Source organism: Myotis nattereri (genome assembly GCF_964212035.1).
Source record: "Myotis nattereri genome assembly, chromosome: 15".
Lineage (NCBI taxonomy): Eukaryota > Metazoa > Chordata > Mammalia > Chiroptera > Vespertilionidae > Myotis > Myotis nattereri.
This window is the reverse complement of record NC_138090.1, coordinates 40,764,565-40,780,219: the sequence shown is the minus strand read 5'-3', so window position 1 is coordinate 40,780,219 and position 15,655 is coordinate 40,764,565. Positions and strand designations below refer to the sequence as shown.

At 44.9% G+C, this 15,655-nt stretch overlaps 2 pseudogenes across 2 annotated transcripts; both read left to right on the top strand.

Annotated features, from left to right (window-relative positions):
* Positions 1-1,005: 1,005 nt before the first annotated feature.
* LOC308530594 (ezrin-like) lies at positions 1,006-2,792 on the top strand (annotated as a pseudogene). Its single transcript has one exon. The product of its transcript is annotated as an ezrin-like (transcript).
* Positions 2,793-13,367: 10,575 nt separating this feature from the next.
* LOC308531330 (FUN14 domain-containing protein 1-like) lies at positions 13,368-13,692 on the top strand (annotated as a pseudogene). The gene has a single exon. The product of its transcript is annotated as an FUN14 domain-containing protein 1-like (transcript).
* The last annotated feature ends 1,963 nt before the right edge of the window (positions 13,693-15,655 follow it).

The following is a 15,655-nucleotide window of genomic DNA, read 5'->3' as shown; positions in this document are numbered from 1 at the left end:
CTATTATAAATTGTGCTGCTATAAACATAGGAGTACATATATCCTTTCTGATTGTTATTTCTGGTTTCTTGGGATATATTCCTAGAAGTGGAATTACTGGGTCAAATGGGAGTTCCATTTTTAACTTTTTGAGAAAACTCCATACTATTTTCCACAGTGGCTGCACCAGCCTGCATTCCCACCAGCAGTGCACAAGGGTTCCTTTTTTTCTACATCCTTTCCAGCACTTGTCATTTGTTGATTTGTTGATGATAGCCATTCTGACAGGTGTGAGATGGTACCGCATTGTCATTTTGATTTGCATCTCTCAGATGGTTAGTGACTTTGAGCATCTATTTATATAAAAACCCTGGGTGTAACGTCACGACCGAGGCTCGAACAACTGGAAGGAAGTCAGTCCTGCAGGGGTCGTCTTGGAAATGGCTGCACCCTCCCCGAGCTGTTTCCTGCGAGGGCAGTGAGGTTTGAGGCAGGAACTGGCCCTCAGAGCGTGGAGGCATATCTTTATAAAGTTTTAATACATTATATTAGAGGTCTTGGTAGTACTGTTTACCCACAGCGTCTACAGGAATTGCTGCAAATTTACTTCTCGGTGGAAGCACCTTTCATTTCCAATATAAATTACCCATTCCACTAAATGAAACTTCAATTTCTAAACTCGATATAAAGAGTGAAGTTGCTAAAACTATTAAAAAGGCCCAACTTCTCATTATTGATAAATGCACCATGGCATCCAGTCATGCTATAAACGCCATAGACAGATTACTGAGAGAAATTTCAATGTTGTATTTGGTGGGAAAGTTCTCCTTCTTGGAGGGGATTTTCAACAGTGTCTCAGTATTGTACTGCCTGCTATGCGATGGGCCATAGTACAAATGAGTTTAAAGTACTGCAATGTGGCCCCCAGCCCACGCACCAACGCGAAGCGCACCGTCCACAGCGCGGGTCCCGCCGCAATGTCCGCTGCTGCCCCTGAGGATCGAGGAGAACCCACAGGAACCAAAAATGCTGAAACCAACCAATGTCCGAGTCACCACCGTGGATGCGGAGCTGGAGTTCGCCACCCAGCCGCACACGACAGGAAAGCACCTTTTTGATCAGGTGGTGATGACGATGGGCCTACGGGAAGTGTGGTACTTCGGCCTCCAGTACGTAGATAATAAAGGATTTCCTACCTGGTTGAAACTTGATAAAAAGGTGTGGGCCCAAGAGGTCAGGAAGGAGAATCCCCTGCAGTTCAAGTTCAGGGCCAAGTTCTACCCTGAGGACATGCCTGAGGCGCTCATCCCGGACATCATGCAGAAGCTCTTCTTCATCCCAAGTGATGAAGAAGAGCGATGAGATCTACTGCCCTCCCAAGACCGCGGTGCTCCTCGGCTCCTACGCTGTGCCGGCCAAGTTTGGAGACTACAACGAAGAATTGCACAAGTCCGGGTACCTCAGCTCCCAGCGGCTGATCCCCCAGAGAGTCATGGACCAGCACAAGCTCACCAGGGACCAGTGGGAGGACTGGATCCAGGTGTGGCACGCGGAGCACCGCGGGATGCTCAAAGACAGCGCCATGCTGGAGTACCTGAAGATCGCCCAGGACCGGGAAATGTACGGGATCAACTATTTTGAGATAAAAAATAAGAAAGGAACAGACCTGTGGTTTGGATTGGAAGCCCTGGGGCTAAATATTTACCAGAAAGATGATAAGTTGACCCAAAGATTGGCTTCCCGTGGAGTGAGATCAGGAACATCTCTTTCAATGACAAGAAGTTTGTCATCAAGCCCATCGACTTCGTCTTCTACGCCCCCCGCCTGCGCATCAACAAGAGGATCCTGCAGCTCTGCATGGGGAACCACGAGCTATACATGCGCCGCAGGAAGCCCGACACCATCGAGGTGCAGCAGATGAAGGCCCAGGCCCGCGAGGAGAAGCACCAGAAGCAGCTGGAGCGGCAGCAACTGGAAACGGAGAAGAGGCGAGAGACCGTGGAGAGAGAAGGAGCAGATGATGCAGGAGAGCGGGGAGCTGATGCTCAGGCTCCAGGACTACGAGCAGAAGGAGCGGAAGACCAGGAAGGCCGAGAAAGAGCTCTCGGACCAGATCCAGAGGGCCCTGCAGCTGGAGGAGGAGTGGAAGCGGGCGCAGGAGGAGGCGGAGCGGCTGGAGGCCGACCGCATGGCTGTGCTGCCCGCCAAGGAGGAGCTGGAGAGGCAGACAGTGGATCAGATGAAGAGCCCGGAGCAGCTGGCCGCGGAGCTCGCAGAGTACACCGCCAAGATCACGCTCCTGGAGGAGGCGCGCAGGCGCAAGGAGGACAAGGTGGAGGAGTGGCAGCACCGGGCCAAGGAAGCCCAGGATGACCTGGTGAAGACCAAGGAGGAGCTGCAGCTGGTGATGACGGCGCCGCCGCCCTCTGTACGAGCCGGTGGCCTATCACGTCCTCAAGAACCTGCAGGAGGAGGGCACGGAGGATTCGGGCTTCAGTGCCGAGCTGTCCAGCGAGGGCATCCTGGACGACCGCCATGAGGAGAAGCGGGCCACCAAGGCAGGGAGGAACCTGCTCGTGCAGCAGCAGCTGATGACTCTGAGCAGCTAGATGTCCCAGGCCAGAGACGAGAACAAGAGGACCCACAACGACATCACCCACAACAAGAACATGAGGCAAGGCCGCGACAAGTACAAGACTCTGCGGCAGATCCGGCAGGACAACACCAAGCAGCACATCGAAGAGTTCGAGGCCATGTGGGCCTGGCGGTCGCACGCAGACTCTGAAACTGGTATTCGTAGTTCTCTAATCTAGACCCCCCTCGTACCCAGTTCCTTTAAAGAGAGTAGCTGTTTCAGCGGGAAGATTCCGGTGCACGGACGGGGGCGGGGGGGGGGGGGGGGGGCAAGGGGGGGTATCCCTGGTTACTTCCCATTTGTATCATAGTGCCAAACAGCCTGATTTTTACTATTATTATTATTGAATCACTTCCTAACTGTGCTGGGAGCAGGGCCGATCGAATGAAGGAAAGGGCCGCTGCATGCCTGCGGGCAGCTCCATGCTGGCGTGTGTGTGTGTGTGTGTGTGTGTGTGTGTGAGAGTCGTGTCATTACAGCACCCACAGTGGCTCCAGTCCGTTCCATATTCCTTCTGTATTTGAAATTAGCTCAGATTGATTAATTGCACTTGATTTCTGTGAAGGATGCATCTCTGTATTTATGTTTTTGAGGCTTGAAAACTGGTTGAAAGCACTCACACAGTGACTTCCTCCCTCGGGAGGCAGCGTGCTCGCTCATTCAGCAGAAACAGCAGGGAGGACACACGCTTAGATAAACTTCTGGTTATAACAATTAGAGACTCCATGATTGGAATCTCACACCAGATTAATAATGATCAGCTATAGAGTACAATATTTATATATAAGCAATAATATGGTTGTGTTACATTAGTTAAAAAGGCATAACTTTGTTCTGTATATTTTGTTACCTTTTACAGAATAATAAAGAAGGACGTGAAAACCAAAAAAAAATTAAAATTAAAAATAAAGTACTGCAATGTTTGGGGATGTTTCAGAAAGTTGTCTCTTACAATAAATATGAGATCAGAGGATTCTGCTTATAGTGGATGGTTAGTAAAACTTGGAGATGGCAAACTTGATAACAGTTTTCATTTAGGAATGGATATTATTGAAATCCCCTGTGAAATGATTTGTAATGGATCTATTATTGAAGCTACCTTTGGAAATACTATATATCTATAGATAATATTAAAAATCTATAGATAATATTAAAAATATATCTAATCGTGCAATTCTTTGTCCAAAAAAATGAGCACGTTCAAAAAGTAAATGAAGGAATTTTGGATATACTCAATGGAGATTTTCACGCATATTTGAGTGATGATTCCATTGATTCCACAGATGATGCTGAAAAGGAAAAGTTTCCCATCGAATTTCTTAATAGTATTACTCCTTCGAGAATGCCGTGTCATAAATTAAAATTGAAAATGGGTGCAATCATCATGCTATTGAGAAATCTTAATAGTAAATGGGGTCTTTGTAATGGTACCAGATTTATTATCAAAAGATTATGACCTTACCCTGGCCGGTTTGGCTCAATGGATAGAGCGTTGGCCTGGAGACTGAAGGGTCCCAGGTTCAATTCCGGTCAAGGGCATGTACTTTGGTTGCGGGCACATCCCCAGTGGGGGGTGTGGAGGAGGCAGCTGATTGATGCTTCTCTCTCATCAATGTTTCTAGCTCTCTATTCCTCTCCCTTCCTCTCTGTGAAAAATCAATAAAATATATTAAAAAAAAAAAAAGATTATGACCTGCAGAGGGAGAGGTTGTTCTGATTCCAAGAATTGATTTGTCCCCATCTGACACTGGCCTCCCATTTAAATTGATTCAACGACAGTTCCCCGTGATGCCAGCATTTGTGATGACTATTAATAAATCACAAGGACAAACTCTAGACAGAGTAGGAATATTCCTACCTGAACCCGTTTTCGCACATGGTCAGTTATATGTTGCTTTCTCTCGAGTTTGAAGAGCATGTGACGTTAAAGTTAAAGTTCTAAATACTTCAGCACAAGGGAAATTAGTCAAGCACTCTGAAAGTGTTTTCACTCTTAATGTGGTGTTCAGGGAGATATTAGAATAAGTTCAATCACTTTATCAGTCATTGTTTGTATCACTGTTGTTTTTATATCATGTTTTTGTTGTTTTTATATCATGTTTTTGTTGTTTTCATATCATGTTTTTGTCGTTTTTATATCATGCCTCTGTTGTTATATCCTTTTGCAATGGTTTATTTATTAATAAATGTATATATTATTTTCATATACATTTTACTAATTTCCTTTCATCTCTTTTTTTTTTTTAATATTTTTTATTGATTAAGATATTACATATGTGTACCCTCTACCCCCCCCTCTCCCCGCTCACCCCCTCACCCCCCCGTTGTCCGTGTCCATTGGTTAGGCCTATATGCTTGCATATAAGTCCTTTGGTTGATCTTTCCCCCTTGCCCCCACCCTCCCCTACCTTCCCTCCAAGGACCGACAGTCCAATCAATGCCTCTCCGTCTCTGGATCAGTCCTTGTTCATCAGTTTATGTTGTTCATTATATTCCACAAATAAGTGAGATCTTGTGGTATTTATCCGCTCTCCAGTTCCATCCATGCTGTGGCAAATGGTAAGAGTTCCTTTTTCTTCTTCCTCTTCTTAAAGAATACCTTTCAGCATTTCATATAATGCTGGTTTGGTGGTGATGAACTCCTTTAGCTTTTTCTTATCCGTGAAGCTCTTTATCTGACCTTCCATTCTGAATGATAGCTTTGCTGGATAAAGTAATCTTGGTTGCAGGTTCTTGCTATTCATCTCTTTGAATATTTCTTGCCACTCTCTTCTGGCCTGCATGGTTTCTGTTGAGAAATCAGCTGACAGTCGGATGGGTACTCCCTTGTAGGTAACTGACTGTCTTTCTCTTGCTGCTTTTAAGATTCTCTCTTTATCTTTTGCTCTTGGCATTTTAATTATGATGTGTCTTGGTGTGGTCCTCTTTGGATTCCTTTTGTTTGGGGTTCTCTGCGCTTCCTGGACTTGTAAGTCCATTTCTTTCACCAGGTGGGGGAAGTTTTCTGTCATTATTTCTTCAAAAAGGTTTTCAATATCTTGCCCTCTCTCTCCTTCTGGTACCCCTATAATTCTGATGTTGGTACGCTTGAAGTTGTCCCAGAGGTTCCTTACACTATCTTCATATTTTTTGAATCTCTTTTCTTTTTTCTTTTTCGGTTGGGTATTTTTTGTTTCTTTGCATTTCAAATCTTTGACTTGATTCTTGGGATCCTCTTGTCTGCTGTTGGAGCTCTGTAAAGTATTCTTTATTTCAGTCAGTGTATGCATAATTTCTAATTGGTCCTTTTTCATGACCTCCATGGTCTCACCATACTCCTTGAGGGATTCATTAAATTTATCGGCGGTTTCCATAAAATTCTTGACAAACCTTATAAACGTGGCCTTGAACTCTATATCCAGTCGTCTGGCCTCCTCCGTTTCTGCCAATTGTGACCTGTTTCTCTGTCTCCGCATTTTGGCTGCTTCCCTGTGTTGATAGAGTGGCCTGCGCGCCAGGTGTCCTGTAGGGCCCAGTGGCTCAGCCTCCCCAGTTACCTGGGGTGGACACTCTTGGTGCACTCTTGGTGCCTCGCTTGTTGTAGGATCACTGGGAGGAATTGACCTCCAGGCCAATTGGCTGTGGGAAGCAGCTGTGTCTGAAGTGGGAGAATGGACCCCCTCTGACCACTGGGTACAGTGGCTCCTGGATCTAAGGAGGTGCTAATTCAGCCCCTGCCTGAGGCCACACAGCAGGAACTACGAAGAGGCTCAGCTGTGAAGCAATGCAAGCCGCTGCGGGGCCTTGGGCCTTCTCTTGGAAGTTCCGGGTCTGGCTGGCCCAGCTGCAGTTAGGTAATTATCAGGTTGCAAAGTTCTGGGGCATTCACATGCAAAAGCCTCTGCCGCAGCCCGGGTGGGGCGGGGTCTCAGGGAGGCAAAAGGGCGGGGAAAGAAGCTATGGCTGATTCTCCGCGCCCGGAGTCGCGCGTCTCAGTGTCCCGGCAATGGCTGCAAGCACCTCCGAGGGAAATCTGCCCCCAAGATCGCCCGCTGCCGCCTGAGAGAGCAGCCTCTGCCCGTATGAGTCCTGGGTCCCCAGAGACTTCCCAGAACCGGAGATCAGAGCAGTCGGGAGCTTGTGATTCAAAAAGACAGCCGCGTCCTCAGGTGCCACCCCCTTTCCGCGCACGCGCAAGCCGCCTCGTACCTCTGCACTCAGCCTCCGCAGCTCCTCTGGCTCTCAGCGTGCTTTTCTTTTCTTCTAGTTGTAGAAATTACACTCAGCCAGCCTTCCTGTTGTTTTGGACGATGTTTGCTCCGTCCTTTGGGCTAATTTTCAATTGTTGTGTGGGGCGACTATTTCCCGGTGTTTATCTATGCCGCCATCTTAGTTACTCGCTCCTTTCATCTCTTACACTTCTATATAGCGAAAAGGCAAATACCAATATTAAAATATTTCCGCTAATTAATTCCCTTTTAATGTGCATGAATTTCATGAACCAGGCTACTAGTGTTTTCATATGTCTCTTGGCCTTCTGTATGTCCTTTTTCAAGCTATATTACAAAGCCACTGTTCTCAAAACTGCCTGGTTCTAGCACAAGAACAGACATAGAGACCAATGAAATAGAATAGAGAATTCAGAAATTGACCCAAGCCACTATGCTCAATTAATATTTGACAAAGGAGGCAAGAGCATACAATGGAATCAACACAGTCTCTTCAATAAATTATGTTGGGAAAATAGGACAGATACATGCAAAAAAAATGAAACTAGACCACCAACTTACACCATACACAAAAATAAACTCAAATTGGATTAAGGACTTAAACATAAGACGGAAAACCATAAAAATCTTAGAGGAATCCACAGGCAGCAAAATCTCAGACATATGCGGAAGCAATATCTTCACTGATACGACTCCTAGGGCAATGGAAACTAAATAGAAAATAGACAAATGGGACTACATCAAGATGTTTCACATTTTTGATGCTGTATAGTATGTTGTGTTATGCTGGCAGGAGCCTCATACATCTGGTGTTTACTGCGTCTCTTGATCACATCAATTTCCTTTGTGCTTGATTTAATTTTGTGTTGTTTTGTACAGTAACATGCTGTGCATGGTTGTAGCCTAAGAATAGTAGGCTGTACCATAGAGCCTAGTTGTGTAGTAGGCTAGACCGGAAATATTCAACCTTTTTTATTACGTGGCACACATAAACTAATCACCAAAATTCTCTGGCACACCAAAAAACATATTATACTTTTTGCTAATCTGACAAAAAAATAGATATAATTTTGATTCATTCACACTGGATAGCTACTGCTGTGTTGGCTGTTGTCATTTATTTATTTGACAATATAAGGGAAAAGAGGTCAGTACCCCTAACTAAATAGGGGTACTGCATGTTTTAAAAATTCTTGCGGCACACTGGTTAAAAATCACTGGGCTAAACCATCTAGGTTTGTGTAAGTGCCCTCTATAATATTTGCACAACAAGATTGTCTAATGATACATTTCTCAGAATGTATCCCCATAATTAAATGGTGTATGACTGGATTACTATTATTATTCTCATTTTGCAGGTGAGGACATTCAGTCCCAGAGTCATTGAGTGATGTACTCACAAATCACACAAGTAAAAAGTAGCAGTGCCCAGACTTGGAACAGATCTCCTGGACTCTTTCCTGCCTAGTCTACAAACAGGCACACACACAAAAATGTCAAGGGTGAAGTAATTAAACCCCCATAGCCCTGTGCGTTTCATAAGACACCACAGTTATCGAGTTTCAAACATTTATCAGATTTGTGTTGACAGCTTGGGTTCCAGTTCTGGTAGCTTCCCACAGGCCAAGGATAGGAGTGGGAGGGTATCAGGAAACCCCAAAACCCAAAACCACATGACTTGTTTCATAACAAACACATTAATATCAAGTGCCCATTCAGACTGTAACCATCCATGTGCACCATCTTTTGGGAGGAGGCTGAAGACTTTTGACAAACTTCCATGTATGGCATAACAATACACAAAACTTTGGAATCACAGTCTCCGTACCAAAGACTTGAAATACTAGTCATTATACATAGAATTTTAAAATGTCTTAATAAAAAAAAGTCTTTAAAATAAAAAATGTTCTACTTTGGCTGGTGTGCTCAGTTGGTTGAGCATCGTTCCCATGCACCAAAATGTCGCCAGTTTCATTTCCATTCAGAGCACATACCCAGGTTTCTGGTTCGATCCCCAGCATTCAGGAGGCAACCAATCAATGTTTCTCTCTCACATCAATGTTTATCTCTCACATCAATGTTTCTCTCTCCCTCTCTAAAATCAATAAAAAACAATCCTCACTCTCATCCACTGCTGCGGGACTATGAATTGGTACAACCTCTGAGTGTGGTTTGACAATATCAGCCAAAAGGATAAGGAAATGTGTCATTTGACTCAGCAATTTCACAGCTAATAATTTAGCCTACACATGTACTCAACTGTGTGCAAAAGGACCTATGTGCAAGCTTTTTGCTGCAGCTTTGTTTAATAGTGAAACATCGGAAATAACCCAAATGTTCATCATTAGATGACTGACTAATAAAATGTGGTACATCCATGCAATGGAATGCTGTGCCAGTAAGGATCCCAGCAGGAAAGGTAAGTCACACACAAATAGGGTAATTGAGAAGTTAATGAAAGGACCACTTACAAAGTTGAGGGAGGGAAATCCAATGAAGGGTGGGAAACACCTGTAAACTAGCCACAGTAAGGCTCCCCTGGATCCCTGTCCCTGAAGGAGGGAGCAATTCCTGGAATGGTGACACCTGTACATACAACAGGAGTCATGGCCAAAGCAAGTTACATGACCAAGCAAACCAGTGGGGGAAAGGGAAGTGTAAACTTGTCCTAAGAGAAGGACCATGAGCGGGAAGAAAGTATTTTGAAAGTACAGTCATCCCTCCGTATCCATAAGTTCTGGATTTCCCTCCCTCAACTTTGTAAGTGGTCCTTTCATTAACTTCTCAATTATCCTATTTGTGTGTGACTTACCTTTCCTGCTGGGATCCTGATTGGCACAGCATTCCATTGTATGGATGTACCACATTTTATTAGTTGCCCTTCCATATCCATAAGTTCTGTATCCATGGATTCAACCAACTATGATAGGTTGTGGAACCCAGGGATACAGAAGGCCAACTAAAGGACTTGAGCCCCCTCAGATTTCAGTAACTGCAGGGAGTCTGGAACCAATTCCTCCTGGATACCAAGGAATGACTGATATGTTCTCCTAGACTTCCAAAACCTCAGACTTCCAAAAGCTCTCCTACCCCCACATGAATAAAGTTTATTAGACAATAAAATCAAAGACAGACAAGAGCAAAGAGATTGAGAAACACAAAATCCTAAAGCTATTATTTAAAGCCTGAATCCAGCATAGCTGCCTCTTGACCTGCCCAAAGCTCCTAAAAATATATTCTCATTCTCACTTAAACTCTCTTAGTTTGAGTTAGATGTCCACTTCTTGTAACAAAAGTCTTTTTTTAATATGTTTTTATTGATTTTTTTAAACCAAATTTTTTTTTATTGCTTAAAGTAATACAAAAGGTATTACATATGTGTCCATTTTTTCCCCCCGCCCTAGACAGTCCCCTAGCCTTCCCTATCCCCCAGTGTCTTATGTCCATTGGCTATGCTTATATGCATGCATACAAGTCCTTTGGTTGATCTCTTACCCCCCTACCTCCTGCCCCCCAACCCTCCCCGGCCTTCCCGCTGCAGTTTGACAATCTGTTTGAGGCAGCTCTGCCTCTGTATCTATTATTGTTCAAAAGTTTATAATGGTCTCTATTATCCATGAATGAGTGAGATCATGTGGTATTTTTCCTTCATTGACTGGCTTATTTCACTTAGCATAATGCTCTCCAGTTCCACCCATGCCGTTGCAAATGGTAAGAGTTCCTTCCTTTTTAAAGCAGCATAGTATTCCATCGTGTAGATGTACCAAAATAAAAAGCTTCTGCACAGCAAAAGAAACCATCAACAAAACAACGAGAAAACCCACTGTGTGGGAAAACATATTTGCCAATGTCATATCTGATAAGGGCCTAATCTCCAAAATTTATAGGGAACTCATACAACTTAACAAAAGGAAGATAAACAATCCAATCAAAAAATGGGCAAAGGACCTAAATAGACACCTTTCAAAAGAGGACATTTTATTGATTTTTGGAGAGAAAGAGAAACATCAATGAGAGAGAAACATTATGGATTGGCTGCCTCCTGCACACCCCATCCTGGGAACTGAACCTGCAACCAGGGCCTGTGCCCTAACTGGGAATTGAACTGCAGTCTCTTGGTTCCTGGGTTGATGCTCAACCATTGAGCCACACCAGCTGGGCTGCAACAAAAGCCTTAATCCCGGATCTTTCTCGGGAAAGCCTTTGTCAAGCTCTGTTACACTCTCCCACCAGTCTTGAGTGCTGACTCTACCAACATTTGAAAATCTCAACTGATGAACTCTCCCAAAAGAAGCAACTGTCTTCACTAAGGGACAGAAGCCAATAGCATCATATTTTCTTAACATTTTATTATGACAATTTGGAAATATACAGAATAGTTTAAAGAATTGAACAATAAGACACAACCTAGATTCTACAATCAGTGTTATTCTACTTTCTTTATCACAAATCTATTCTTCCATCCATCAAGTCATCTGGTTTGTTTGTTTGTTTGTTTGTTTGTTTGTTTGTTTGAGGCAGGGGAGGGTTTAATCTTCACCAGAGGATATTTTTTCATTGATTTTTAGGGAGAGTGGAAGAGAGAGGAAAAGACAGAGAGAAACATCAATGTGAGAGAAACACATCGATTGCTTGCCCCCTGAATGAGCCCCGACCTGGGTCTGGTCGGGGAGGAGCCTGCAATGAAGGTATATGCCCTTGACTGGAATCAAACCCGAGGCCCTTCTGTCTTCAGGCCGACGCTCTATCCACTGAGCCAAACCGGCTAGATTCTAGCGGCTAGAGCATCTGTTTTTTTATGTATTTCAAAATAAGTGACAGACATCAGGTGCACTTCATCCCTTAACAATGCACAGCATCATTTTGTAATTCTTCATAAAGAGACATCCATGAGACTTAGAAACAAATTTTATTACTAGAACTAGAGGCCCAGTGCATGAAAATTCATGCACTGGAGCGGGGGTCCCTCAGCCAGGCCTGCCCCCTCTCACAGCCCAGGAGCCTTCAGGGGCGGGAGGTGACCTGGCAATCAGGGGAAGGCAACACCCCGTCACACCTCTGCTGCTGCCACTGTCAGCAGTGCAAGCCTCGGTCAGCCCTGGTTACCTGAGCCTTGGGCGGCCCTGGGCCGCTGAGCAGCCACCATCCAAGGCTTGCCTGTGCCTTGGGCCAGCCCTGGGCGGCTGTGGGGCTAAAGGGATTGGGGTCCTCTGGAGGTAGGCACACAGAGCGGCCTTACCTCATGCCTGCTGCCCCAGAGAGGCTGAAGGGACTGGGCGCCACCATCTTGTGGCTGTGGGCACCACCATCTTTGAAGGCAGAGCATATTCCCTCCTTATTGGCTGTGGGTGCCACAAACTTTTTGTGTCAGTGTGAGGGTCAATTAGCACATTCCCTCTTTATTAGATAGGATAATAATCTGAGAATCTCAGACTCCCCAAATCTTAGAATCAGGAACACCCCAAAATTCAAAATCCAAGATTCTTCTGCATTTATCTTTACAGATGACATCACAGCTTCTCTGTGGCTACAAATCTATTGTATGAAGGTGAGGTTTCTTTTCACCAGGCATCACAAATCATTTTTACTCATAGCTTGTGAGGAAGAGGCTAGATGGGGCCAGCTTGGCTCCTCCAGGTTTGAGGTTGGTTCACTGCCACACACACACACACACACACACACACACACACAGAGATGACAGAGAAGAGGAGGTGAAGTTAATCCCCATAATCCCAAAGCTAACAGAGAACACGGGTGTGACTGCAAATAGTGCCAGAGTCCATGAGAGGAATCACCTTTCATCCACCAGCATTATTCCCAGGTCTTACTTGAACAAACCTGTGCTGTTCACCCGTCTCCAGACTTTGGAAGGGCCACTCCCCAACTAACAACTAAGCGCAGCTCAGCTCTCAGCTGAGATTGGGCACCTGGGGTTTAGGAGAGGCAGGGGTGAAGGAAGGCAAGGGGACAGGGGTCTTGCCCAGGCTTTACCAGTCCCTGTGTAATCTTGGGGATGATGATGGCCACAGCTCCCTCCTTTGCAAGTCTGCTGTAAAAACTAAAGTGGGACCAGATGGCTAAAAGCTTGGAAACTGCCAATAGCTACAAGTACTGTTTAAGCACCTTTAATTTTTCAATTGACTGAATCCTTACAATAACCCTCAGAGTTAGATGCTGCTATTATCCTCAATGTACAGATGAGTAAACAGAGAAATTAAGTAACTCTCCCAGTTACTTCATTAATTAACGCTTGAAGTCAAGACACAGGCTTCCTGCCTGGCCAGTGTGGCTCAATGGTTGAGCGTCAACCTATGTACCAGAAGGTCGAGGTTCAATTCCCGATCAGGTGAGGTGTTTTGTTTTTTTTCAGTACTGGAGAGAGAGGAGGGTGGGCACAGACCACTTTCAATACAGACTGCAGGCTACGGTATCATGGCGAACCAGAACCCCCCTCACCAAGAATATGAAAACCAAGTGTTGGATTTAGCTGAGTATTCAAGAAGACACAACTGGTAGAATCATGTTTGGGGTCACAGTCTGGACCGATGGTAGAAAAATACTCAGCAGCCACTCAGATTGTAATGGGCAGAGTGGCATGCTGGTGTGCAGGATTTTTGTTTCAGAAAATTGGAAAATGTGCAGCAACCGCAGTAGGTGGTGGTGGTCTTCTCCGTCGGATTGCTAGTTACAGTGACTATGTGCAGATCAATGAAAAAAAAGTGCAAACAAAGCAATGACAGATTAAGAAACGAGCAAATAAGGCAGAACCCAAAATCAACAACATAATTGAAGAGGCAACAGAATTTGTCGAACAGAACATTGTGATATCCAATGGGTGTGGGAGGCTTTTTGCTAGGCCTTGCATCATAAGGATATGAATGTTCTACCTGTGGGAAAAGAAGTGGTGGCCACAAGGTAATCTCTCAACATTACATGCCACCTGACACTCTATGGCAACAAGAAACAGCTGGCAGGACAATATCAAACACAACTCAGTGTTTTGCCATCTGAAGGTTGGCAAACTAGCATCTGCTGTAAAACAACCCAAAATGGTACGTGTGCAATCGTACCCTGAGCAAAGCATGGCTTTCAGTTATCTAAATCAGAGGTCCTTCATTGTGCTTTATAATATAGTGCCAATAATTAAAATTTTGTATTATAGCTTCAACATTAGGGCTGACTTTTTATTTTTTTTAAATATATTTTATTGATTTTTTACAGAGAGGAAGGGAGAGAGATAGAGTCAGAAACATCGATGAGAGAGAAACATCGATCAGCCGCCTCCTGCACATCCCCCACTGGGGATGTGCCCGCAACCCAGGCACATGCCCCTGACCGGAATCGAACCCGGGACCCCCCAGTCCGCAGGCCGACGCTCTATTTACCGAGCCAAACCGGTTTCGGCAGGGCTGACTTTTTAAAAAAGATATGTTTGCAATAAACTGAAGAACTGCAATGCCCTTTTGTAGAAGGACTTAGAAATAGTAAAATTATTAAAGCTATTAAACAGATTTAATACCTATTTTTAGGTAGTTTTTCCCTGCAATTCTTTTTTTAATGTATTTTTATTGATTTCAAAGAGGAAGAGAGAGGGATAGAGAGATAGAAACATCAATGATGAGAGAGAATCATTGATTGGCTGTCTCTTGCACGTCCCCTACTGGGCATGTGCCCTTGACCGGAATCAAGCCTGGAACCCTTCAGTCTTCAGGCTGGCGCTCCATCCACTGAACCAAACCTGCTAGGGCTCCCTGCAATTCTTACTTTCCTTATATAATAATTGTAGTAAATAGTGTCAAAGAAGACTCTTCTAAGAAAATTTTAAAGCTCTTTTTCTTGGCTTCTGGTCAAGATGGTATCATGGATAAATGCAATATTCTCTGCCTCCCACAAACACAGCAAAATTTACAAATAAAGCCCAGCTGGAGTGGCTCAGTGGTTGAGTGTCAACCTATGAACCCGGAGGTCGTGATTCAATTCCCAGTCAGGGCACATGCCTGGGTTGGAGGCTCAACCCCCAGTGGGAGACGTGCAGGAGCAACCAATCAATGATTCTCTCGCATCACTGATGTTTCTATCTCTCCCTCTCTCTTCCTCTCTGAAATCAATAACAATATAATGGAAAAAATTTACAACTAAAATACAAAACAACCATCATTCAGAACCAACTGAAATCTAGCTGAACAGAAGTCTTACAACTAGGGAATTAAAGAAGCACATTGAGCCTTGTAGGAGGGGTGGAGACATGGGTGGAATTCTGGCCCTTAGTGGTCTGATGCCCATGTGTGGCCATTTAAAATCAGGAGCGATATCTTGGCTGTGGGTGTTTCCCAGAAGAACAAGGGGTCCCTGCCTGATACCAGGCTCCCAGCCCATGGATCCAGTGTCAGGAAGAGAAGTGCCCATACCTTCAGGCTGTAAAAACCAGCAGGGATTGTCGCTGAGTGATACAGAGGCTGCTGGAGACCCGGGCAGTTTCTCTTAAAAGGCCCACTCCTGGACTTGCTCCCTCTGAGCTCCAACACTGAGGCAGCAGCTTGAAAGGAACCTGGGATATTCGGAGAGAAACTAACTTGTCTGGAATCAGGGCGAGAGCTGGAGGGGCAGCTGTCTCCCAGGCAGAAGTGCTAGCAGAGGCCAGTGTTCCCTTTGATGAGACCTCCCTGCCATAGAAGTGACAGGCTGTGCTATATCTGAATCTCCATTAACCTGGCTCACACTTTTCACCCCACCCTGGTGATTCCTAAAACCCCACCCCTCCCTATTTACAGGTTCATCCAAGCCATTTCCAGTGGCTTTTCCATACTGGCCTCTCTTGCCTCGTGCTTTGGAC